The sequence below is a fragment of the Physeter macrocephalus genome, chromosome 2, assembly GCF_002837175.3.
Source record: "Physeter macrocephalus isolate SW-GA chromosome 2, ASM283717v5, whole genome shotgun sequence".
Lineage (NCBI taxonomy): Eukaryota > Metazoa > Chordata > Mammalia > Artiodactyla > Physeteridae > Physeter > Physeter macrocephalus.
In genome coordinates, this window is record NC_041215.1 from 79,857,980 (window position 1) to 79,875,559 (window position 17,580).

The 17,580-nt window shown below is 42.1% G+C and overlaps 1 protein-coding gene across 6 annotated transcripts in view; it reads right to left on the reverse strand.

Annotated features, from left to right (window-relative positions):
* Positions 1-17,580, reverse strand: part of WIPF1 (WAS/WASL interacting protein family member 1) — a 125,843-nt gene that overhangs the window by 36,799 nt on the left and 71,464 nt on the right. For 2 of the 6 annotated variants that reach the window (XM_007113769.4, XM_007113768.4), the window contains exon 1: positions 692-1,001. The exons of the other annotated variants lie outside the window; for them this stretch is intronic. The gene's annotated coding sequence lies outside the window, so the exon portion shown is untranslated. Of the gene's footprint in view, positions 1-691; positions 1,002-17,580 lie in introns of those variants that run through there. 6 annotated transcript variants of the gene reach the window in all.

A 17,580-nucleotide genomic window follows, 5' to 3' on the forward strand; every position in this document is an offset into this window, starting at 1 on the left:
TCCTGCTCTGTAGATCTCTGGGTACACCGTTTGAAATACGAAAATTATAATATTTTATGTCAAAATATTAATCATATTAAATGTAACTAGTTACAATGAATGCTGCAGAATTTGATTAGCAATAGTAATTTTGCACCGCACTGTTAGGATGTTGAATGATTCTAAAAGACAAACTGTCCTAAAAGACTCTGCTTAGAAATGGTTTGGGATTTGAACTTAAGTAACGGGTTTGTAGCAACAGACTGGCAAGAGCTTAGCTCCACGGTACTTTCCTTTGAAGCTTCCAGTGGCTCCTTTTGCTTTAAAAGCACTTACTGTTGCCGGCCAAAGTGACAATTCAAAGGCAGTCATGTGGACAATTGCACCATCCACCGAAAGGATACAGTTACTGACATAAACCCCCATTTTAAACGGGAGAAAAAATTCCTGTGGATCCAAACTTGCCCAGTGGTCAGGAAAAATTCTCCTGAAAATCTCGCTTACATTTTGGTTCAAAACGCAAGTTCTAAATTGCCCACAATCACTATAGCAGTGAAACTAGTCCTGTGTGCAACAGGACTCGACCACATGGTACTCTACTGAAAAATTAAACAACTTTATCTCAACATACTATGGTCCATCAAAAGCCATCGAGTCCTTCCCTCTAACTGAATAAAGGAAATACATTTAGTTTGAATATAATTTTTCTTACCGTTAAAGGATACTGCAGGAAGGCATGATCAGGGACACAGGCAGACAGGGAGCAAGCAAGATATGAGAGAGAAAACCGTCCCTGAGAAAGGCGTCATCTTCTAATGCAAACGTGGGGTCGTTTTTGGACAGCCATTTTGGACAAGCTCTGGCCTCTCGTTAAATGTGACACACTGAGTCAGAGGCAGACATCCTTCTGTGGTTATTCACTTCCTGTCTGATTAATTTGTTGCTTGTTCCTTCCTCCTTTTATGCAGAAAAAAAGGCCTAGATGGGTTTTACTTCAGAAGCAAGCAAGCAAGAAACCCTGAATTTGGAAAATTAAATGTTTCTCCTTCCCACCAGGTGTAACACACCTTTTGGTACAGGGACAAGAGGAGATTAGCACCTCCATCTGGTTAACAGCCCAACTTTATTCTAGACACCTCCACAAAAACAACTGCTCACAGAACGTGAGATTCCTTCAAGAAATTCCATTTTAAAGCATCACTCTCAATATTGATAACATTTAGGATTAAGGGAAAGAGTCACTCAAGAACTAAAAGCTCTAAGCAGCACTAATAAATAATGTTAAGTGATCCTTCCTCATCTACAGAGCAGGGTAGGGAGTAAGTTACAAACGCAGGTGAAGAGAGCTAGTCAGGTGTATGAAGGCAAATGAGTTTTGAAACGTGCTTTGGTGCCCAAGTCAGGATAAATGATATACAGGCACAACTCACTTTATTGTGCTTCTCTTTATTGTGCTTTGCAGATATTACATTTTATTTTTTTTTTGACAAATTGAAGGTCTGTGGCAACCCTGAGTCAAGCGAGTCTATTGGCACCATTTTCCCAAAAGTATTTGCTCACCTTGTGTCTCATTTTGATAATTCAAGCAATATTTCAAACTTCTTCATTATTATTATATTGGTTATGGTGATCTGTGATTACTGATCTTTGATGTTACTACCACGACTCGCTGAAGGCTCAGACGATGATTACCACTTGAATGAAGTTTTTTAAAATTGAGGTATAGTTGATTTACAATAGCAATAAAGTAGTTTTTAATTAAGGTATGTACATTTTTTTAGACATGATGCTACTGAACACTTAATAGCCTACAGTAGAGTATAAGCATAACTTGTACATGCACTGGGAAACCAAAAAAAATCGGTGTGCCTTGCTTTATTGCGGTATTCGCTTTATTGCAGTAGCCTGGAACGGAATCTTCAGTATCTCCGAAGTAAGCCTGTACAGCTCAAGTCAGCTGAAGATCAGAGCTTTCTAAGCCAAAATGTTTTGTTTCCGTCTGCCATACTTAATGGGGTGACAATAACTCCCCCAGAGGATGCTTGACAGAAGCACAGAGATGATGAGTACACAAGGAGGAAACTCAGATTCCTCACTCTCAAAGGACTCTAAGAGGTGGGCAGGCAATGGAATATAGGCAAAAAATATTATACCGAAACCTTGAGAAGTGTATAAAAATCTGAAAACGCTCCTAGTTTTTTCTCAATCCACCTGAAAGGTTCAGACTTATATTCGTGACACACACCATGTACCTCTGAAAAAACGGTATCAGCTGAAAGAATGAAAAACAGAGGCACATTTTGGAGAAGTACTGGAATAGTTGACGTCCAAGGTTCTTTTAACTCTCAATTCTTTGAGATAAGAGTCTGGCCTCACAAGGAGTTTCATGATGCCAAGCCATGGCAGAATTCCTAGAAGTGGAGCTTCCAAGGATTAGTGACCTGGAGTCTTCTACTTTGCCTGGTGCCACTTGACGGTACAGACTTTATTCTTCTCAACTAACATAGGGCCTGGAGTCCAAGGGACACTCAATACATGAATAAATACATGCAGGCCTGAGGCTGGACAGAGGTGGAGGCCTGCAGCTATTATCTCCTTCACCCTCCACTAACCTCAGGAAAACACAGAACTTGATCACCTACCAGGTAAATGCCTGAGTGACTCTTTGGGGAAGTCTAACTAAAGTTGGGTCTAAAAAGAGAACATGGGCAATAGGGTGATTTCTCTATGTATTTACAGAATTACTTTGAAGTTCTCTAATAAGTAATGTGCCCCAAACACACACACACACACACACACACACACACACACACACACACACACACACACACACACACACACCCACCCACCCACCCACCCTAGGACACTACAGTTCGTGACTATTCTCACCCATTAGGAAATACTCAACTAAAAGGGGGTATGTCACTTAGAAGTCTGGAGCCTATGAGACACACAAGGGAGTAGTTGTCTAGGGTTTGGGTCTATTTCATCTTTAATGAGAACTTGTAAGCACAGTCAACTTTGGATACATTTATGAGGTGTCCGCTATGCACCATAGGACACAAATCAGATAATGTTCCTCCCTGTTTAAAACCCTCCAATGGTTTCTCATTTCACTTTAAAAATCCAAGCTCTGCCTAGGCCCACGAGGACCCACAAGATCTGCGTCCCCCCGCCCCGCCCCGCACACCCAGCTCTCTGACCTCATCTCAAGTAAACTCCCTCTTGCTAATTTCCTTCCAGGTCTTTCTGTTCCTTAAATGCACAAGGTCATTTGCATCCTGGCCCTGACACTCGTAAGCCCTCTCACCTGGTACACTCACCTCCCTGGTTCCTTTTCATTCTCCAGTTTTCAGCAAAAATGCCCCCTCTCATGTCCCATCTCTACTCCCATTTTCTTTTATACATTGCACATGTCACCACCTGGCGTTTTTTCATTTAATTGTTTATTTACTTGTACATCCCTCCCCACTAGAATTCAAGCTCCATAGGACCTTGTTTCCTGCTGTCGCCTCAGCATCTAGAACAGCATCTGGCTCCTGGTAGGTGATCAATAAATATTATTTGTTGAATGAAAAAGAAACTCAATCTCTCTTAAAAATTCTACCAGAACATAACATTCGTTTAAGAGCCTAAGGCTGTTCCCCCTAAAGCAGTGACTAAGGAATGCCAAGGCTAGACTTTCTTGGGAAGGCTTAGGTTAAAGGGAAATCTGCCAGGGAAAGGACACTGGAGATGAGCAGTAAGCCCTTTAGCCAGCTGCGGGGCTTGGCAATGTGTGCAGAGTCTCATGCAGTGCAAGTGGCTCATGTCATTGGGCAGTGGGGAAGAGAAAAATGGGTTAGGAAAGTTAAAAACAAATAAATAATCCAATCAGAAAGGAAGGGGACGAAATTAAAAGATAAAGGAAATAAGGCAGGAAAAGATGGAGACCAAGGAGAGATCAGATGGTGGGCGGGGGGCGGTTCCAACTGCATCACTGACAAAGCGGCCTTGGAGGCCACCCTCTGCAGTGGGTGTACGTGTTGGACGTGAAAGCGCTTTCTGCCCTTCCTCTGTGCCCAGGTGTCCCCAGATCCACGTCGAATAAGGAATTTTAAGGACGAATGAGACTGCAGAGACCAGAGTCCACACCATCATTTACAGAAGAGGAAATGGGGGTCCAGAGAGGTTAAGTGACCTGCCTCTGTCACACAGCAGGCAGCAGCAGAGCTGGTGCCAGAAGCCCGGTCTCTCTCTCCATGGTCCGGTGTCATTATGGCCCTAAGCCTCATTTTAGGTTCAGAGGAGGATTTCACTTAATTCCTCTCTATAAGCATAAGAAGAGGTGGAAGGAAGAGGGGTAGAGAGAAGGCTGTGATGTGGAGGGGAGCAGTTGAGGGTAGGGTTTGTATTGCTGTTGGAGATGTTATTATAATCAAAGGCCGAAGAAAAGTGGATTGAGACCCCGAGGCAAATAAAGATTATCACAATTCTGGACTTCAAAGAAAATTTTAAATGTGTATATCACCCTATTCAACACATAGACCAGTCCCAGCCTAATGACAGAGTAAAACAATAATCAACAGTCTCCGGAGCAATCAGATGAAGAATCCTCCACGTTAATCTACAGAAACAGAAAACGAAGGACGGACAGAGATTATAGTACAAAACGGTGGTTCTCACCAGTCTGGGTAAAGCCGTAAAGAATCACAGCCAACGACCCTCCTATGGTGACCCCAAATCAACAGAGACTGAATACGGGCAACAGTGACATGTATAAAATATAAGAACAATTGTTTTTGTTTTTGCGGTACGCGGGCCTCTCCCGTTGTGGAGCACAGGCTCCGGACGCGCAGGCTCAGCGGCCATGGCTCACGGGCCCAGCCGCTCCGCGGCATGTGGGATCCTCCCGGACCGGGGCACGAACCCGCGTCCCCTGCATCGGCAGGTGGACTCTCAACCACTGCGCCACCAGGGAAGCCCCAAGAACAATTGTTTTTTATAATTCTGGTTTTTCAAGTTGTGTTTCCATGACTACCTGTTATAGTTCAGTATTTCCCTGGTAGTAGAAACATATTTTAGAATACTGTATTCCTTCCATTCTAAAACACCACCTTCTTCAATAGCAAAATACCCCCCTTACAGCTTTTTCGGGGGAAAAGGAAACAGTACCAAATTAAATGTATGCATTTATTGTAAGAGAAATTCTACTTGCAACTTGTTAAAATATGGGAATTATGTGATTTAAAAGAGCAGAAACAAAGGAATTAACTTCTTCCCCATAAACTTATCAGTATAGTTACATAGAGGGCTGATCATTTAAAAATAATCTCAGAAACAGAGAAATTAAAAACAAATTTTGTACTATTCTATGTCCTGCTAATATAATTGGTATAATCTTACTTGGGGAAATATTTGCAATATATTTCCTTATGTTTTGGCAGCTCAGCATCCACTGACCCTACTTACAATGATGTTCTTCAGTTTTTGTTTGGAGACACATCCATCCCTCCCTCCCTCCCTCCTTCCCAGACCCTGTGGGTCCAGAGGAATTCACTCCCATTCCAGATACACGAAGAGCTGGCTCATGGGATCCTTGCATTCATATGGCCCCAGAGACTTTTTTGGCGATGGCCTGTGACCTCATCAGAACCAAGGGAATTTGTGGCCAGAGGAGAGGACTCTTCCTGAGGAATGAGACTGGAGTTGGATCTGTGAAGATGGAGGGGCTGGAATTGGCTCACTTATCCTCTCACCCACATGGGGTTTGAAAATGAGACCAACAAAGTGGGGAGCTGGGGATGGAGAAAACCCAGCTGTTGACGTTGTTGGCTGAATCCATCTATACCTGAAGCTAGCTCTATTTTGGACTTTTAACTTATACTAGCAAATAAATTCTCTATTTTGTTTAAGCTAGTGTGATGAGGTTTTCTATCACTGGCAATACAAACACTCTTACGTGATACAGAAAGCAGTACTAGAAGTGAATATTGAATGTGACTAACCCTAAAATATGCAACTGGCTGATTTAAGGTTGGATGACAGCTAGTGCAGGCTCTCCTGCACTAGGAGGTTGACCATCCTGGCTATGTGATGGCAACACTGCTGGTTATGGTGCCACCTATTGAATCCTGGGTCTAAGACCACGAGCCTCCTGAAGGTGCACCATTAAAGGATTCGGAGAAGAAATTTAGAAGGTTGGAGTGTGTCGGCTACTTGCAGCCTTCAGTGAGAGCCACAAGAAAGAGATAAACTTAGGATGAAACTGATTGGAAGCCCAGAGGCAGGGAAAAAGGGCTTTGTTAATAGAGGCCTTTTTTTTTCCTGTGAGGTGCAACCAAGATGGTTGAGAGTCAAATAATCTAGAGCTTTGTGGGTTTAAAAACCCAAATTCTCAACACTATGCTAACATTAGATAGAGCAGGGCCAGATGGTAAGAACAATATCAGGAAAGAAGTTTGAAACCTAGGAGAAGCCTGATTCCCCGTCGTCCCTCCAAAGATACTGTGGTCTCTCATCTCAGCAGAAGGCCCGTTCCATTCATTGTGATCCACTGGTTTCCATCTCAGGAGCGAGGGGTAAATTATTAGTGGCTTCACCACCTCAGACCACTGTTTCAAACTATACCTAATCAGAGGCCACAAAATTTGGGAGTGGAGGATGGTTCATTCGCTGGGAGACAGAAATGCCCAGGCTTGGCTCCACATTCAAAGAGTACGACTCAACACAATCCTGAGTGTTATTCCCTAGTCCATGGAGTTCAGGGATTAGAGAATCCTACCACGTTTTTAAGTACTAGAGGATAAAGCCCCAGAACGGCCGAAAACAGTTTATGATTGCTCAAGTCCTAAGTCAGTCCCTAGATCCCTGAAGCCAGGAGAACAGGGTGTAGGCCGTGGAACAGGTGCAGCCCCGCTCTTAGAGACGGCTCTGAAGGCAACAGGTAAGGAAGGCCCACCCAGAGAACAGAAGGAGGCTCAGCCACTGGACGACCAAAGTTCCCGTTCCATTGCCACACAGCTACAATCTGTTCAGTGGGTTTTAAAATATGCTAGAGACAGGAGACCAATGTCTCCGCTCCTTTCCCAAATGCAAGTTGGATTGTGAAATTCTTCTACGGTTCTCCCTCCGCCATTGTATACTGGGTGTTAAATGTATAATTTAGCACTGGACCGTGAGATACTACATTCAGCACTGACCGACAAGACTGTGGAAAGTTTGGACTCGGCGCTGGACTTGGACCTGGATTGGCCACCTATTCTGGGGAGGAGGGTGAGTGTGATTTATTATGTGGGAGCATTTTTGAAACTGTATGTGTGGGAAGATGTGTGCGTGTGTGTGTTGGATAGGTAAATAGAGTATACATTGGTTGCTTTGGGGCTGTCCAGCATTCATTCTTCTGAATTACAGTAGAGCCTCAGATCTGGGGAGAGAGACATCCACTGATCTTCACTCCTGCTCTTCTGGCTTCAGTTGGGCTAACTCTACCCGGGCTCCAGGAATGGAAAGTGACCAGCCCTGGCCAGTTAGAGCCTGCAGTTCCCTGGCTGCAGTGATTGGTTCAGAGATGAGCATGTGACTACTTCGTACCAAGGAGATGCAATGAGACTTTCTCTAAGATGTGTGGGGCTGGGACTGGTGGTATGACATCCACACTGTACACACATGGAGACTGAGAATGAAGCTCGTGCAGTGAACAAGCTGTGAGAGGAGCCTGAGACTAAGGGATAAATTAGGAGTTTGGGATTAACAGATACACACTACTGTATCCCACTCCTGGGCATATATCTGGAGAAAACTCTAATTCAAAAAGATATATGCACCCCAATGTTCACAGCAGCACTATTTACAATAGTCAAGACGTGGAAGCAACCTAAGTGTCCAGTGACAGATGAATGGATAAAGAAGATGTGGTATATATATACAATGGAATACTTCTCAGCCATAAAAAAGAATGAAATGATGCCATTTGTAGCAACTTGGATGGACCTAGAGATTATCATACTAAGTGAATTAAGTCAGAGAAAGACAAATATCATATCACTTATGTGTGGAATCTTTAAAAAATGACACAAATGAACTTATTTACAAAACAGAAACAGACTCACAGACATAGAAAACAAACTTATGGTTACCCAAGGGGGAAGAGGGTTGGGGGAGGGATAATCAGGAGTTTGGGATCAGCAGATACAAACTATTATAGATAAAATAAACAGCAAGGTCCTATCTTATAGCACAGGGAACTATATTCAATATCCTGTAATAAACCAAAATGGAAAAGAATATGAAAAAGAATATGTACATAGATATATAAAACTAAATCACTTTGCTGTACACCTGAAATTAACAAAATTGTAAATTACTGTACTTCATTAAAATAAATAAAAATATGAGGCAATTGGAAATTTGAATATTGACATTTAATAATATTAAGATTATTGCTAATTTTTAAGCATGATAATGTTATTGAGGTTATGTTGTTTTTTACAAAGAGTCCTTAAATTTTTCGAGATACATACTGAAATATTTGTGGATGGAAAGGTATGATGTCTAGGTTTGCCCTGAAGTGAAAAAGGGGGAAAATAGCTAGAGGTTTAAAGAAAACAAAATTGGCCAGAGATAATCATTCTTGAAGCTGCGTGAGGCATACGTGGCAGTTTGCTATAATGTTCTGACTACTTTTCATATACATTTGAAATGTTTCTATAATAAAAAGTTTAAACAATAAAATAAAAATGACTCGAGGCTCACTCCCTTCTTCATCCACTAGAGGCTGTTAAAGGGGTTTGCTCACTCTGTTATAATCATGCTCAGACCTGGGAGTTACAGAAGTTACCTTTTTCTCCTCATAATGATCTCTTTGGTTGGTAGACGAAATGGGACAGAGACTGAGGGCTCCCTTATACTAATTCAGAACCCAAGTAGCTCTTCCTAGAAAAGCATTCAACTCTCAAAGTTGGAGACCCTCTTAATGGCAACAAAAAAGCAAAAATCTAAATTCCAACCAACCAACCAAAGAACAAAAGAAGGCAACGCTCCTCCTAGATTAGCACTGTCCAGTAGAAATAATTTGAGCTATATGTGCAGTTCTATATTTTCTACTAGCTACATTAAAAAGAAAAAACGTGAACTACTAATAACATTTTATTTAACACCCTATTTCAAAAATATTATCATTACAACATGTACTCACAGTAAAAAACCTATTAATTAGGCATTTTGCACTCTTTTTTCCTATTAAGTCTTCAAAAACAGGTGTGTATTTTACTATGGGTGACATTTCAAATGCTCAAGAACCGCTATCACACCGGACAACACGTCTCTAGATGGTGAGGGCCTGGTGGGAAGGAACCCCGTCTTATCCTAAATGATTTAATTAAAATGCAAACATTTCCCAGGTGGTCACCAACATCCAGTACAAATGGCCCCCAGGGGAAAAAACCACGTGAGATATAGAAAAATGTTTCTTACGACTCAAGGGGCCCACGGGTAGAAAGCCCTGTTTTCACATCCTGCCATGTATCAGTTTGCACACACACCCAGGGAGAAGCTGCTGGAATATGGATAGCTGTGTGTTCCTTCTGGCTGCTAATCTGGTGGCTAATCATTAGGTATGAAGCCCAGGATGGGGTCTCTACAATGATTTCCGGGGTGGGGATGACAGCCATATTGTTCCCTGTTCAGTCTTCTCTCTAGCCATATGGCTGGTTACTCAGTGTCTCCTGCTGGAGAATAGAACCATGTGGACAAGAAAGCCCTTCCCTGGGCTTCTCAGGAAAAAAGGCTCTATCCAGCTCTGCACCTTTGGGCCTGATGGCACTCATCTGAAGCCTGCAGGAAGGGCTCACTGACCCGAGACTCCCCCTGGGGCCCCCTGACTCCAAAGAAGCAGGGCCAGGCTAGTGCAGCTGCTACGTGGAGAAGCAAACCCAGATCCTCTGCACGGAGACAGGAAATGGGGGTGTTTGTGGGTGTCACAACAACGGGGAGGGCCCGTCTGGGATTCAGACCAAGGATGCTAGACAACCTGCAATGTACCAGACTGTCCCACTCAATAAAGAATTGACCCGCATGACCTACAGAGGTCCTGTTGGACACTGATGTAGGTGAAAAAACTGTTTAGTTATCTGAGCCGAGAACTTAACTCCATTTTACGTACAATTCAAAGTAATTATTGCACTGCTGTATTAGTCCTTGAATTTTCCAGTAATGCAACTGTCATGTAAATGAAATACTCTGTATTGCTCAGCTTTTTACCCAGAGTTGCTCACCTCTGCTGGAAAATGTGTCCCAAGGTATCGCCACTTGCGGTGCCTAAGTCTCGCTTACCCAAATTAGCCTGCAGTTGCAGCTGTCCCACTTACAGTGATTATCAGTGTAGCTGCAAACCCCTGACCACTCCACTTTGTTTGCTAATCAGTTGTACCCGATCACTTACAAATTGAAGTTATTTTATAATAAATTACATTCCTTTCATTTCTCTTTTTAATTACAGATAAAGATTACATGGATCTGGGGGGACGTGATGTGTGAGGTCAGATTATTTCCCTGGTGAAGGTTCACTGAAGCTTGTGAAGGGGGCATTAGAAAATACTGTTGGGGCTTCCCTGGTGGCGCAGTGGTTGAGAGTCCGCCTGCCGACGCAGGGGACGCGGGTTCGTGCCCCGGTCCGGGCGGATCCCACATGCCACGGAGCAGCTGGGCCCATGAGCCATGGCCGCTGAGCCTGCGCGTCCAGAGCCCGTGCTCCGCAACGGGAGAGGCCACAGCAGTGAGAGGCCCACGTACCGCAAAAAAAAAAAAAAAAAAAAAAAGAAAATACTGTTATTCAAAGCGAGCCCGGGGTTAGACAGGGCTGCAAGCCACCGTTTCTGTGCATACCCCTGACTGAGCTCCTTTAAAGTCAGGCACGGCAGTTTGATGGCTCTGCCTGTCCAGCCTGGGAAATAAAGAGAGGAACCCACGGGGACCATCACAGCTGCTCACCTATAATCCTGGGAGGGAATCTCACACTTTGTTTCCCAACGATCACAGCTGCATGCGGTGCTTCTTGCCTGTTTCTTAGCAGGCCCTGCTTCTCTCAGTGGCTTGGCTGAAACAATTTGTTCTACTCGAATGACCCCAGATTCCATCTGATTTTGCCACTTCAAGAACTTTCCGCCTCCCATTTGGCTGCTCTGGAATCTCCAAATGACTGACTGGGAAAACAGACTGTTGGAAAAACACTTCCAGGTTGTCTCTAAAGGGATGGCCGCCCTATCAGACAACAGAAATGCCTCCCACTGGACCAAATGCACGTACGTGTTCCCTCAACTCCAAATATAGGTGCAGGGGCAAGAGATCAGAAGAGGTGCGACCACGAGGTGATCTGCTCTACCATTTTGTGTGTGTGTTTTGCTTGTTTTGGTTTATTGGTTTTTTTTGTTTTTGCTCAGTGCTGACTAAATGACTCTTCCCCTGCTACATGGAAGCTGCTTAATTCAGTCTTGGATCATTTCATCCTGTTTGAGAACCATTCCAACAGAATGCACAGAATGATGGCTTACGTAAAAAGCAACTCCAGGACTACGTTTAAATATTGACTAGTTTGAGAAGAGCAAACCACAAAGACTTGAGGTGTAAAAAGCACATGTGGTTTATGTTTTGTAGGACACCCTCAGGAAGGTAAACGGACATAGCTAAAAAAAATCAAACTGATTTCTCCCTGCCTCACCCTTACCTACCACCATTAAGAAATAAAAAACAAAATAAGACTGAACAGCAATTAAACAGAACCCAATCTGGGTGTTACTCTTGGCCTTGGGGTGGCAGCTCTGTCGAGCAAGGCAAATATGTAGCTGTCTGGGTTCCATGGCTAAGGTCAAGCATAATGGCCGCCGGGGCCACAGCTCCTCCCATCCCGGCTACTGCCCCTCTCGGTCACCACAGCTGCTTCCTTCCAGATTCGCTTCTCCAACTCCAGCTCCTCCGGCCCCATGCTCAACCTCCTGGCCAGTCTTCTCCAGCCAGGAAGAAAAATGCACAAAGAAGACTACTTCCTAGGAATCAAATCTTCTATGATCTTTTATCTGCTCTCCCCATGTACCTGTCTCTAACCTCACGGCTGACTAGGGAGCAGGAATGCTGCGAGGGCTCCCAGGCAGTCACTCAACACTCAGTATCCACTGTGTGCCAAGGGCTGTTTTAGGTGTTGCGGATGCCACAGGGATCAGACAGGTGAGATCACACAGTGATCTCCACCCTCACAGAGCTCACGTTCATATCTGAGTTGATGATGTGATGGAAGGAAAACAATTTACCCCCCGTTCCGTGCCGCACAGGTGTTACAGAGTACCCAGGTCACTGCCAGAGGAGGGGCTAATTCAGGCAGACTCTAGTGTAAACATATAGTGCACCAAAGTCCTGGGGTAATCACTTCGATTTGAGGACCATTTCCATACGAACATACTTGAGGGCACGCTGCCAGGCCAGCCCACAAAAGCCTATTTAATTCATATGACTAAACTAAAACTTTAGTTCCAATTCTTCAAGGGAGAGGACTCAGAAGTGATGGACGGGAGAGGGCTTCATGATTCTCTGCTGCGCCAGCCTCAGCCTCTGCCCCATCCCCAAGCCGGCCCTACACTTTCCCTTGACCACACTCAGGACATAAGGGGCTCCTGTCCCTAAGTACTTCTTACCCAGAAGTCATAATTCCCCTCCACAGGGTAAGATGACCTCATCAAGATGTCAGGAGGAAATCGACTTGTTGCCTTTTATCTTTAAAGACAGAGGAGTTGTTAACCCAAACGACATTGAATTAGTGGACGTTTTGTTGAGAGAAAGGAAGCCATTTGGTTGGAGGGAGATGCTGTACAGTACAGTCACACTGTCTAGGGTAAACTTTCCTAAGTTTCTCCTACTTTTTATAGTTTTCTTCCTTCACTTAAATATATATATTTTTTCTTATGAAAAAGTCATACATGAAAAGTTTAGAAAATAGGAATAATATAATTTTTAAAGTGACCCATTAGTACTCAGAGAAAACCAGTTACCATTTTTGGAATTTCCTTCTAGTCTTTTTTCCTCTCTGTGTGTGCATCTGAAATGGAATCATACTGTATATATATAGTTTTATACTCTTCTTTATCACACTTCCCCGTGTTATTAAATATTATCCTAACACAACTTTAATAGTTGCGTATTTCATTCTTATAGATGTTCCATTACCTATGTAAATACTCTCCGTTGTTAGATATTTAAACTGCTTCCAATTTATTATTACAAATCCTACTATGATTAATACACTTGTATCTAAATGTTTGTGGTCCTTTCAGATTATTCCCTTAGGATAAATTTATTAGAGTACAATTACTAGAATGGAAGATACGAAGTTTCTCCTTTTTCCTCTTGATACATGTTGTTATACTGTTTTCTTAGTTTTAGCATTCATATTCTCACTAGCACCCATTTCATTTCTTTTCAACATGTGCTTTTATCACTTTTCAAAATGTGCCAGTTTGATAGACAAAAAAATTGTATGTATGAGCCATTTTAATTTTCATTTCTTTGATTATTAATGAGGTTAACAATGTTTTATATATATTTATTGTCTTCTCCATTATTAGTATATCTTTCTCCATTAGTTATCTGTTATCTGGATTTTTTTTTAAATCACAGGGTTTTAATCTTTTCCCTTATTTCTTCCACTTTTGAATTTAAAGACCACCTGAAAGCTCCATGACTTTTCATAGACAAAATAAAATGTTCTGACCACTGGGGGACTGGGTGGATAGCAGTGACCATTTCTGTGTGTTTATAAATAAAATTTCATAAATCCAGAATCGCCCCTACTCCCAAAAGATATACATTTACAAAAGAATTCCCTGAGATTGCAACTGTGGATAATTTTGTGCAGCCTCTGAGGAATGTTCAACGTCTAAGAAACGTTTCCATCCCATACCGGGAGGAAGGAGCAGGACATCCGGGCACATCTGACCACGGTTCTTCCTGTCTCAAAGGCAGAAGTAGGAATGCCCTGATTTATGTTATATACGTGCAGACATGTGTAAACCTCTAAAGTCTGAGTATAGAAAACAACCATTACGACCCTGAGTCACCTTATTCCATTTTTCACCAGACCAAAGTTCCCAGGAACTAAGGAGTAATTTAGGCTGACCTAATGAGCATCCAAGCTTCTGTTATGTTCGCCATCTTCCTTAGTAATTCTGCAAATATTCTGGAAAAAGTAAAATCTAACTTAGAATTTTTTTGATTGAAAACTTGGTGATAAAAACCTTTCTGAGCCTAAGTCATTCAAAGTAACTAGAGTTATCTATTTGATGATTCACCGGAGGACCTGGGTTGGAATGACATTCTCCGGTCTCCTTTCCACCTGTGTCTTCCCAAGTCAAGAGCTATTCCTTAATTGGTACAGTTTTCTCTCCTGGACTTAGAAGATGCTCCCCAATATGTCTAAATGAGAAAGGTAGACAGTTTGGGGTAAAGTGACTGGCACAACGCTAAACACTCCGCAACATCAGCTATCATTACTATTATTAAGTGAGCTAAACTTCTCCCCAGTTAGTGCTACTTGGTAAAAGAGGCAACACAGCAGATGAAGTGGCCCTTTTTGTATACAGAGGGATAATTCAATGTAATTTAAGAATAAAGAATTTACTCTATGTCATAGTTGAGAAACCCTGGGTACTCGTAATTTCAGAGTCTCCATTTTATATCGGTTCTACAGCTCGTTTTCAAGTCTACTTAGGCCTGTTTCAAAAAGATGGCATTGATCTACACAATTCTCTTTTACGAATGCCTCTGCTTTTTGGTGCAATTTCAAATATCACTAGACTTAATGAACACAAATTCAGAAAAAATGCCCCAGCAACTTCCTGAAAATACCATTTCTCCTAAAAGTTAAGGAGCAATAGGGATTCATAAATCGAGTTTATGTTCACTGCCTTGTTTTCGCTTCACCTGGAGAGGCTCCCGGCCAACTGCAGGTTAGAGTTCCAGGAGGAGGATGGGGACCCCAAATCCTCCACTTCAGAGAGCAGGCTTATCTTCAGTGCACTAAGAAAATGTCCCAAAGCCCTTGGGGACTGTCTCACTCAACTGGGAAATGGAAGAAAAGAACTTCTTTTCAAGTCCGCTTTATTCTAGTGGTTGAGGAGTGCAGAAAGAACAGTAATGGTCTGTGAATGTTTTCAGAGGTGGCACATAATGAAGTGAAAGAAAGCAGGCCTTGAGACAAGATCTGGGGTCTCTGAGCAAGTGAGAAAACAAAATGATTCCCATCATTATGCCCAGGTTCAGCCACCACAAGATGAGGGACTCAGACGTGAAACACAGTCGTGCCCAGAGTCAAGTAAAGCTTCAGCAGAACTGAATACCACACAGAAAACGCTTTGCGGATCCAACTCTCGTTGGCAGGGAATTCACGGAAAACCAATATGAAGATCACCGATGTGAAATTTTATTTTCCAAAGTACAAAGGCTTCTGAACACAGAACTTTCTAGTCATCCTAGATTTACTCCTACCTCGTGCAAAATACTCTGTAGGGGCACATTTCTAATACTCTTCATCAGCAGTGCCTACTGAATTCTCTTCAGCCTCTAATGCACAAATGTGAAGATTAGGTTTTCTTCCCATGCCTTCTGCCCTCTCCCTATATCTTGCAAATACGGATGAGAGTTTCTCAGAAACACTGAGAGATACATAAAGTTGAGGTATCTCAAAGTCTTTATAGGCATAAAGATGCACAAGGTTGAACAATGGAGAACAACAACACATATTATACCCTGGATTCATTAACATTTACTTAAAAACTGTGTAAAAGGCAGTGTACAATATATATTACTTAGGAAGTAACTGGGACCTGTTATTGCTTTGCTAGCATTTGGGCTTTTACAAAAATAAAGTCCACGGAAGGACTGGGTCAACTCAGTGGGTATTTTCCTTAAGTGTAACTCCTCTCACTCCCTCCCAGAGACAAGAAAGCAATTACATTTAAAAAAATATAAAATCAGAACTGGATGAAAGTCAAATCAGTTTTTTTTAAATCCATAAATTTGGGAATATAAAATCACTATAAGTTTATTATGGTTATATATTTTAAATCTCTAGTTCTATTTTCCTCAGCATAAGTATAAAAGTACTGAAAGGTTTAGAATTTACTTGTAAGATAATGTAAAATATTACTATCTTCGTAACAAAAGAAATTCATGACTTTATGGAAAAGGGAATAATATTTATAAAACATGTTAGTAAAAGCACTTGCACATTTTGCATATCAACATTTCAAAGTATTCAAAGGTCATTTATTTAAAAATATTTAGGACTTCCTTGGTGGTCCAGTGGTTAAGACTCCAGGCTTCCAATGCAGGGGGCGTGGGTTTGATCCCTGGTCAGGGAACTAAGATCTTGCCTGCCATGTGGCATAGCCAAAAAAAAAAAAAAAATTAAAGTATAATATTTAAAGTATAATTAAAGGAAAGTTAAGAAATGCTTTACTCAAACTTGCAGTTTCTAAAAATTTATCAGAGCCAGACAGCCTGGACGTATCAAAGATTAAGTAGAAATCTACATTCAAGAGAGTTCCATGGAATTCTCAGAAAGAGAGAGCAGGCAAAGGGTCATCTGAGGACATTATTTTAGCCTAAACTTTGAATATCATTCAAACAGGGGAGCCAATGCCTGATATTAACAAAATGCAGTTTTCTACTGGTAAGGTCAGATGACAGCCCACCCTGTCTGCCAAAATTAGTGGATGAGGAATCATTTCATGAAGTCATGCACAAACATGAAATAGACTGTAAAGGTTTGCTGCCATCCCTCAATCATCGCTTTGCTTGGCTAGGCTGACTGCCGGCAGGAATATCTCCCTCTGCAAAACTGTTTCAAAGTAATGACTTAGAGGAAGTGGTGTGCTGATACCATGAAAAAAAAAAATCCCTCAAACACAAAGATAGTTCAAAAAGCATCTGTATATGGCTCAGAGGAAACAAACAGCTCAGCTAATTTTCAACTCAAAATAAACCCAAGAGACCAGTTTACCTTGGCTATAAACACACACACACACACACACACACACACACACACATACACACACACGCGCGCGCAGGAAAACTGAGGGTCAGCAATTATCCAGTGATTTTGTTCTGTGCCAAAGGGGATGAAAGGGGAAGATTATCCATCCTGGGGCCAGGATGGAATAAGAGAAGATACCCCACCCCACATGGCTTCCCACACAGATTCACATGTATGTAAGGGGACTTCACACCATTCTCTCACAGGACCGGTGGGCCCTAGAATCTGACGTCCCTCCCTGAAGCCAGTAGTAGATCAGAAGCCATTCTGAGACTCTAACATATGGTCTCTCCATCACTGAAGCCTTTCCATGGGTTTTCCTTCCACAATGCTGTCCTTACAGAGCTAAGAAAGGAGCAGGGCACTTAAAACTTTTTTTTTTTTTTTTGGTCAACATTAGGCTGAAATACATCTACAATCTCTTAAAATGAACAATATTGAATTTTCAACTTTTGAGCATTTAAAAATATTCTTCAAATTAAGCCAACACATCAACAACAAACATCACATTTATATTTGGTTTTGAAAACCATTTGGAATTTTCT